Source organism: Octodon degus, unplaced genomic scaffold, assembly GCF_000260255.1.
Source record: "Octodon degus isolate 3935 unplaced genomic scaffold, OctDeg1.0 scaffold00003, whole genome shotgun sequence".
In the NCBI taxonomy this organism is placed as follows: Eukaryota; Metazoa; Chordata; class Mammalia; order Rodentia; family Octodontidae; genus Octodon; species Octodon degus.
Window position 1 is genome coordinate 11711975 of NW_004524579.1, and position 9646 is coordinate 11721620.

Genomic DNA, 9646 nt, shown 5'->3' on the forward strand with positions numbered 1-9646 from the left:
TAAGAATAGGTAGAAGTTCCTTTTGCTTTCTTTGTTCTGGGAGACCCTGCTTTGAGAATTATCACAACTGTGTTCTTCACTTGTTTTAAGTAATAAACCTCTCCTCACTTTTTTTTTTTTTCACTGCTGGGGTTTGAACCCAGGACCTTCACCATAAGCTATACCCCCAGCTCAGTTTTCTTTTCTTTTTTAAATTTTGGAACAGGTTCTCATGAAGTCACCTAGGCTTGAACTTTGGTTCCTCCTGCTTCAGCGCCCTAGAATGCTGGTCATGCTTATCAACTTTTGCATTTGGCTAGAGCATCTCATTAACATGCAGAACAAGGTCTAGTCACACCCATGCCTGGCCACCTGGGGCCTCACCTCAGGAGGGTCTACAGCTCTTTGCTAACTCCAGCCTTACCACCCTCCCTGACATGTGAGAGAGCCCTGGGGAGCCCTGACAAAGATTTCAGATCCCCACAGTGAAAATCACCATGGTTTTGTAGTCATACACCTTTGAGTGCCTTAGAATCCACCAGGCATAAACAACTGACTTATTAGCATCAGAAGTAACTTGTTCCTAAAAAGAATTAATTTGCCAGAGAATAAGAGGCTTTGATTATGACCAGACACTGCTGGTCTTTAGAGCAAAAAACAACTGAAATGACCAGAATTCTCTAAAACCTCAAGATGTGGGGGTTTAATGAATCGCTACCTATTTTTAGCGGCAGAAACCAAGGAGGTATCCAGCTTTGGCCCAAGATGCAGTCACCTTAGCAGGACTGCAGTGTGAGCAGGGACCTGGGCATGCTATGGGTCTGCTTTTCTGCTGCTGGACACAAAGCCCAACCTGAAGGGGAGAGGTTTACCCTGGCCCATGGTTTCAGAGGGTTCAGTCTTGGTCTGCTGGTTCCTAGGCAGAAGCACCAGGGCAGAAGGAAAGGGCAAGGCAAAGCTTCTTAGCCATGGTAGCTGGGAAACAGGACTGGTGCCAGAGCAGCAGGGGCCAGGGAGCCAATGCAGTCCCAGGTCACACCTCCATGACCCAGCCAGACAGAGCAGAGTGGGCTTTGCTGGTCTGCGAGGCATCTCTCAGTCCAGCTGACAGCTGATGAACTGGCATAGACATGATACTGTTGGGAGGGGTGGTTCTGGGAGAGGTATGACTAAGGGAGACTCCTGGGGACCTTCTCAGTCCCTCAGACCCCAGACCTGCTGTGTGCTTGTGTCACCCCAGCCCTTTCTGAGCCTGGTTCTGATGCCCTGAGCTGCACTGAACGCAATGGGGAGGAACTGAGGATGAGGTCCCAGGTGCAGTGACTCTCAGAGCCAGAACAGAACAGGTGCACTGGAGTCGGCCTCATTCTTTCATCAAATACTGTTTGTGCCCAAAGTAAGGAGAGCTTGGAGCCAAAGTCCCGCTGAGAAACAACTGTTCAGCACCTGGCACACTGTAGTCCACCAATCAATGTGTTCACCAAGCCTTGTCTAATGGAGATTGCCCAACCTACCCTGACCCCTTTCATCCCAGGAAGGAAGTTCAGCATGGGCTTAGAGCTGACCCAGGTATCAGCAAATATGTATTGAAGGGATGGAGGGAGCCCTACCCCCTAACCTGCAGCTTCGATCCTCTGAAAAACTGACCATGAACAAAAGCCAATGTCGTGCATTTCTTGTCTGTTTTTGTGCATGATTGAAAAGGGACACTGCTCAAGTGAATACCAGAGAACCCAGTGTAACCTACAGGTTTATGTGCATTCTTCATCAGAGCTATGGGCTCCTGAACACGTAAGCAGCCTAGGGAAAGTAATTATGGAAAGAGGAACAGGCCAGACAAAAATAGGCGACAGCCTGTCAGCACCGGATGTAAAATCAGAGTCCCTTCTTCATGTGATATGTTGGTGGTCCCTGAAAAGAATTCTGGGGTGGGGGGTGTTTCATGACACTGGGTTATATGTGGAGGATCCATCACTTTCAATCCAAGGGAAACTCGAGGAAAGCCCCTTCTGCCGTCCCTGGGGTGTGAAATAACCGCGTATCAGTGCAGCATATTTAGAACTATCTCCTGAGCTCCTTCACAGCCACCTGGGGAGGGTGTGCTGGGGCCAGGGTAGGGGTGGAGAAGGGAGCAGAGAGAATCAGGCTCAGGCCACCACACACACAGTTTCCAGGAGCAGGTGGACCCATGTGCAAGAGACGTGCCTGGAGGGGCAGGGGCAGGGCAGGAGACATAGGGAGCCTTGCAAGGGCCCAGCCCTGCCGGCTTCTAAAGCACATACTGTGCATCTTCTGCATCAAGGGATAAAATGGGGCCAACGGCCCCACACAAGTTTCCTAGCTCGGATTTGCTGGACTCCAGAGGTGTTTTGTGGGAGCTGGAGTCCTCAGGAAAGGAGATCTGGGAGCTTCCTTAGGAAAACAAGCAATTCTCTCCATTGTTTCTGACTTTCAGACCTTACAGAGGCCAAACTTCTGTGGACCGAGCGCCCTCTGGGGGAAGTACCAAAGCGCCCTCTGCGGGAAGCAGGCGACCGTCTGGGCCAGCACCAAGACGAGGACAGGCTAGACGTTAAAAGGTTTGGGTCTCACTGAGCTGGAATTAAGTCCTTGGTCCTGCGAAAGAAAGGCCTGCTTCCTGCCTGACCTGCCTGCAAGCGAATACCAGAGGAGACCCAGAGGCCTCCCCCAGGGGTCCTCCCCCATAGGCTGTCTCTTCCAGAGAAGCCAGGGTGAGGCAGGACCCAGCTGCTCTCCAAATGGCTCCAGGCAGGTGAGGCAGCAGCAGGATGTTTTTGGCCACGGTCTTACCATGGGTCTTTATCTTCTAAAGCCACAGCCAGTGCAAGTCCAGGTGTGCAAGGCCAAGCTTGACGGAGGAAACTGCCTCAGCTGCCTGGAGGATCTGAGCGCCTCACCCAGAGCCCTCTCTGAGGTGGTCTCCTGTGGGCACAGGGTCTTCTGGAGCTCAGCAGGGCTTTCCTGAGTCAGTGGCTCCACCAGGGGTCTCAAGCCTTCTATCCCTGGTCTCATGTGCGAATAGTGTGGGAAAGAGTGAAGTAAAGCCCGGGCCTGGGCCTGGCCCAGCCATGGTCAGGGGTGCAGGGAGCACTGGGCAGCCGGGCTCATTGCGGCCTGTGGGAGGTTAGCACGGCCCCACGTTGGCATTTCCTCATCTGTGGGGCTTACAGTCGAGGCAGTGTCTGCTTCCACTGTGGAGACCAGCCTGGCCCCTTAGGTCCCAGTTGCAAGGTCATTGAGACCTCCTTGGACTATTTTAGTGAATCTCAGCAAGATTTTCTGCCACTTACCTCTTCTACACACATGATCATGTGTGCATGCGCAAACACACACACACACACACACACACACACACGCTGATGGCCAGGCCCTAGCGAGGCAGCACATTAACACTGAGCTTCTGTTTTTGTGTGGGCCAACAATGGTGGGTGAGGGCCACACGCCTCCTCTTGAGAATGCTGGAGCTCTGTGCAAGGTGGTGAGGAGCATGTTGTCCTACAGCTTGCTCACCAACCTGCCCAGGTCGAGTGCCCTAAGCAGTGAACAAGGTCCATGTGGAGGCCAGCTGGTGGTCTCACAGTAAGGCAGGGAAAACACACGGGACAGACCACTGCTAGCGATTAAGACTGACAACAGAATGAGAACTATACGAGGAAATACAGAAGTCTGCGGAGGCCTGGGTCTAAGCCGGCCAGACGCACGCTCAGGACCAGAGAGCTGAGCTGAGACTCAAAGGCTGAGAAAGTGTCAGGTGGGTGAAAGCACAGAGAGAGCTTTCCGAATGGAGGGAACAGCACGCATGGAGTCCCAAAGCTCAGCTCCTCCCGGCTCTCTCTCTCTGGGTCACCTCCATGACGGCTGCCCAGCCCAGCACACACTCCTCCCTGGGCCCCCTGGGCTCAGGCCAAGCCGTCTGTCCTCTGTCCTCTGTCCTGCTGTTCTCTTCAGATGGGTGGGCTGTTCTTGTCCCCAGAACCCATCCTGTGTTCCCAGCTCTGTGCCTTTGCCCCTGTGCTGCGGCTCCTTTGGGCATGTCTCCTCTCTGCCTGCTAACATCCCATCCCTCTTCCGCTTCTAGGTGAGAGGAGAAAGCATACTCTGCCCTGTCTGGCCCTCCATAAACCCTGGACAGCATCAGGCAGCAACTGCACGGGGACTCTGAGAAGCAAACAGTACCATGTAACCGGGAAAGAAACCAGGGTTGGAAATGCTGCAGCTCCGGGAGTGAGTTACCCCTTCTGTTCTTCTAGAATCGCCATGCCAGGCACAAGTCACCACTGAGCCTGGAAGTGGACTCACACTGTGACCAGGGCAGTGCAGGTGTGATCAGTGGCCAGTATCAGAGAATCCTTACCAAGTACATTTCATCAGCAACACCAGTTTCCCGTCAGCTGCCCCACAGAGGGGTGTACGGAGTGTGCTCAGATGGTCAGACCTCTAAGGAGTTGGTCAACATGTGACAAGGTTCATCAGAGGTCTACTGAGCCCTCAAGCTGCGAGGGTAACTGTAACAAGTTCTGCTTCCTGAGCGGCAACAGTGCAGTAGGCACTGCGGGTTTCCCTGTGGCCAAGCCCTCTGCGAGCCAGGCCCAGGACTGTAGGGGAACCTTGTGTATTGAGGACACCACTGAGTCAGTGGCTGTGCCGTGGGGCCATGATTGGGGATAATGTTTTTCTTAAAGTGTTGCTACCACCTTTTCCTGGCAAGCTGGAAGTTTCCTAAGGCTCTGCCAGTGAGCCCTTGAATATACCATTTCCTGTTCAACAGAGAGGTTTGTTGAGCTCTTTGCCATTGAGCTTATCCTCCTTCAGATAGGTGTGTCAGGCCTAGCAGGCACGAGGCATTTGTGGGTCAGCCTTTCAGTTCAGTCACAACCCAGTAACAGGTTCCTCTTTCAAAAAACAAAACAAAAACCCAAAGTGTGGTCTCATTGATTGTCCAGAAGATGGCGTGATATACTAAGAAATAGTAGGAGTACCTACGCAGCCATGAAATCTTCAAAAACAATTTTTCTTTATCTTGCATGATTCTGTGCTGTCTCTGCTGGACCACCAGAGGTAAACAGGGAGGAAAAAGAGGAGGGGAAAATGATGAAAGAAGGGAATGTGGGACATTAGAAATGAACAGGAATAGTAACTACCTCAGTGAGAATCATACTTATTCTTGAGTTCTTTAAAATGTGAATACATGATGATTAGGAGCTAATTATGACACCATTTAAAAGGGTTTCAAGGGCCGGTGAGACAGCTCAGCAGGCTAAGTGCCTGCTTTGGCAAGTTCAGGGGCCAGGGTTCGATCTCTGGTCCTGCATGTAGTGCCGGCCCAACCCTCAGGGCGCACTGAGGCAGTGACCAAGTCCAGGCGTGGTGGTGCATGTCTGTAATCTCAGCTCTAGGGAGAATAAAAACAGGAGGATCACTATGAGTCCGAGCTGTGGAGTGAGACCTTGTGCCAAATACATAAGTGAAAACTAAATAAATGAATAAATGGGTTTCACAGTGTGTAGATGTAATGCACACTACAAAAACTGCAACAGAAAGCGGGGAGTAAGGAGACTGGGTGGCAGTAAGTCTTCTGTATCCCACTTAAATTGTAAAGTATTTATCATAAGCAGACTGTGAAAACTAAAATATACATATGAACATTGAAAAGTCATATGCAAGCCAGGAGTGGTGGCACAAGCCTGTAATCCCATTACTTGGAAGGCTGAAGCAGGAGAGTCTCAGACAGTTCAAAGCCTGCCCAAACTACATAGTGAGACCCTGTCTCAAAAAAAAAAGGAAAGTTATTTATAAAGAGATAATTTCAAAGACCCATTAGATAAACTGGAATACTAAAATGTTAAATGTAAGAAGGAGAAAATGGGATAAAAAAAGAAGGAACAAATAAAACTAATAAAATAAATGGGAATCTTAATTCCAAACATACCAATAATTGCATTAAATGTAAATGATGTATAAGAGCATCAATTAGGACAGTTAGCAGAATTCCTTTCTATCCACTTTCTTTGCACACTGAAGCATTCCTTTGTATATAATATATAGAAATAAAAGACACAAAATTAACAAAGATAAAAGAATAAAATAACACTATTTCAATTGACTGGCATTTTTAGACCACCATACACAACAGCAGTAGACCACATCTTCTTTTCAAAGGCACATGGAATGTTTCCTGTGATGGGCCACATTATGAAATCATAAATCAAGCCTTAATACATTTAAAAGGATTGAAATTATATAAATATATTTTCTGACCACAGTGAAATTATACTAGAAATCAATAATTAAATGATAATAGAAAAATCTACCAACACTAGAAAAGTTAACACATTTGGGAAAAGGAAATTGGGAAATATGTTGAAATTAAAGACATATAGAACAAATAAAAAGTTGCGAGCCATAAAGTGAGAGAAATTTACTACATTAAATGTTTAGATTGTAAAACAAAAAAATGTCTCAAAACAACCATGCACCTTACACCATACGGGGGTGGGGGAAGTGGATAAAAATCAACCCAGAAAGAAGGAACTAGTGAAAATCTATTATTCATGAAATGGAAAATAGAAAAATGATTGAAAAAAAAATCAATGGACTCAAACGATGAGTCCCTGAAAGATCAGTGTAGATCCATGAAAAGATCAATGAGAGATCAGTCCAGTCAGACTGATGTATTTTAGAAAGTATTAAGTCAGAAATGAAAAGGACTATAACTGCAAACTCTACAAATACTAACAATAAAATCCTTATGCAAATGAATTTGCATCTAATCCTCAAAAGCTACCATCAATGACAGTTAAACGAATAAAATGAAATAGAAATAACTCAAATAGTCTGATATCAATTGTAAGCAATAAATTTGTAGGATAAGATTGTGGTTTTAAAAACTACCAGACCCAGATGCTTTCATTTATCCTTATATAACAGCTTTATTGGTGAATTCATTTCCCTGCATATGATAGCTTTTTTTTTCATTTAACAGCTTTGAGATCTCATTCACATACTGCACAGTTCATACACCTCACGCATACAATTCATCACTTTTAGATAGTTTTCAAATTCTGTGGCTATCAGTATAACTAATTTTTGAATTTTTTCCTAACTCCAACAAGAAATCCTATAGCTGCTAGCAGTCACCCTCCATGCCCCTCTCACTCAACCTAATCTACTTTCTTCTCCTATGGATTTGTCTATTCTACTCCTTTCATTTATACAGAGTACATACTTCATTTCTTTCTATGGATAAGTAATGGCCCACTGTGTGGATCTACCACATTTTAAAACATGTATGGGGCTAGGGGCATAGCTTAGTGGTACAGCACCTGTCTGGCAAGTGTAAGGACTTGAGTTCCATTCCCAGTACCAAAAAATAAAATAAAATAAAATAAAACATGTATTAATATTCAAAGTCCTATCTAGGTACTCAAATGCTTTGCAATTTGTTGAATTTGATACTCAATCCATTCTAGCGAAAACTCCTTTTACTGGTAGCAGTCTTGTGTTTGCTACTCCCTGTACCAGCTAGAATTTGGTGTCAAGTGCTTCATTACTTGCTACCCTTTCTGGCCAGAGTGTTTTGCTTGGAGTTCATCATTGTTGACACTGGTCTTCTCTCCCAAGGCCATTAACAGTGAGTGTCAAGGCCGCACTGTATTTATAATAATAGAACAAAATACTATTCTTAAGAGATTATTTGGGCAATATTCCCTGATTCCACACAAGGGAAATTATAAGGGTAGAAAACAGATTGGGTCTGGTGGAAGAGGAGATGAGATGGTAAGGACAAGCATGACAGGATGGTAACACGGTGGACAGTTCTGCAGTGGCACATGCCTTCATACATGGGTGCACATCGCATCTGACTGACCCGCTCAGCTGGCGGACGTGTGCATTGCTTCCATTTTTAGCCATTATTCATCAGAAGCGTCAAACATTTGTGTACAATCTTTTATGCAGATGTGTGTTTTTTCATTTTTCATGGACATTTACCTTTAGGTAAAATTACTGGGTCATATTGTATCTCTGTGTTTATCTTTTTCAGTAACTGAAAGATTTTTCTAAAGCAGCGCTGCCATTTATATTCTCACCAACAGTGTGCAAGGTGTCCACTTCCTTCACACCCTTACAGCGCTTGTTATAATCTTTTTTTAAATCTAGCCATCCCATGGAGTGTGAAGTAGCACCTCATTTTGATATTGGTTACATTTTTTCTGAGGACTAATAATGTTGAACGTTGAACGCTTCTATATCTGCTTCTTGGTTGTATGTCTTCTTTAGAGAAACATCTGCCGGGATCCTTTGGCTTTAAAACATTGAGTTGTACTTTTTTACTGAATTATATGTGTTTTCATATATTATAGATATGTCTCTTATCAGATACATAATTTGCAAATATTGTATTGTGTTCTGTAAGTTGTCTTCATGTTCTTGGCTGTATCTTTAGCATAAGCACAAAAGTTTTAATTTCAGTGCATTTTTAAATTTCTTCCTTTGTTGCTGTACTTTTGGTGTCAAACATAAGACCATTCTAACATAAGGTAATGATCATTTGCCTCTGTGCTTTCTCCCTAACAGTTTTATCATTTTAGTTTTAATGTTTGGACCCATTTAAGTTTGTCTTTGTATATTGTGTGAAGAAAGAATTGTGCATATGGATATCCAGTTGTCTCAACACCACAAAGACTTCTTTCCCCATTGAATTATCTTTTCACCCTTGTTGAAGGTCCACTAACCATAAGAAGACCCTCAATTTTATTAGTCTGCATATTTATTCTTATGCCAATATTATATTCTCTCAATAGTATAACATACTAAACATGAAAAGAGGAAGTGTAAGTCTCTCATCTTTATTTTTCGTTTTCAAGACAGTTTTGGCTATTCTGGGTCCCTTAAATTTCTATATGAATTTTGAAGATTAGTCTGTCAATTTCAGCCAAAAAAATGTCACCCAGAATTTATAGAGATTTTGCCCAATTAATAATGTTATCTTCAAGTCCAAGAACACGAGTTGTGTTTATTAATTTAATTTCTAGCAACAACATTCTGTGATTTTTCAGGTTGAGTTCTTTCACTTCTTTAGCTAAATGTACTCTGGTTTTATTTTTGTTGCTATTTGGGAGGCTCAGCAAACAATTCCTTAAAAAATATGGCACTTTGGAATGTTAAGTACTTTGACCTAATGAAGATTGGGAGGCATTAGAATCCCAGAACCAAGGTCTCTCTGACCTTCCCCTGCCCTCCTGTCTTTTCTCTGAAGTTCCTTACCTATCTAAAGAGCTCCCTAGAGACGACCCGGGGCCGCGGGATCCTGAACAGACCCAGAGCACAGGCCTGGTGAGTGAGTGAGACAACCCAGGCCACAGGATCCTGAATAGACCAGAGTGCAGGCCTGGCGAGTGAGTGAGACGACCCGGGGCCGGGGATCCTCATTTGACCCCAGCTGCATGCAGACCCAGCACGGAACCCTTCAGCAGAACTCCCTGCAAAGAGGCTAGAGGCAAGACCCACCCAGCTGATTCAGGAGAACATCTTGCCAGAGAGACACAAAGGGTTCAACTCTAACACCTGCAGCAGAAAGAAGTGGAGCACAGCAGCCAGATCCAAACAACACCCACCTGGAGGAATCCGAACTTCATAGATCCGGACC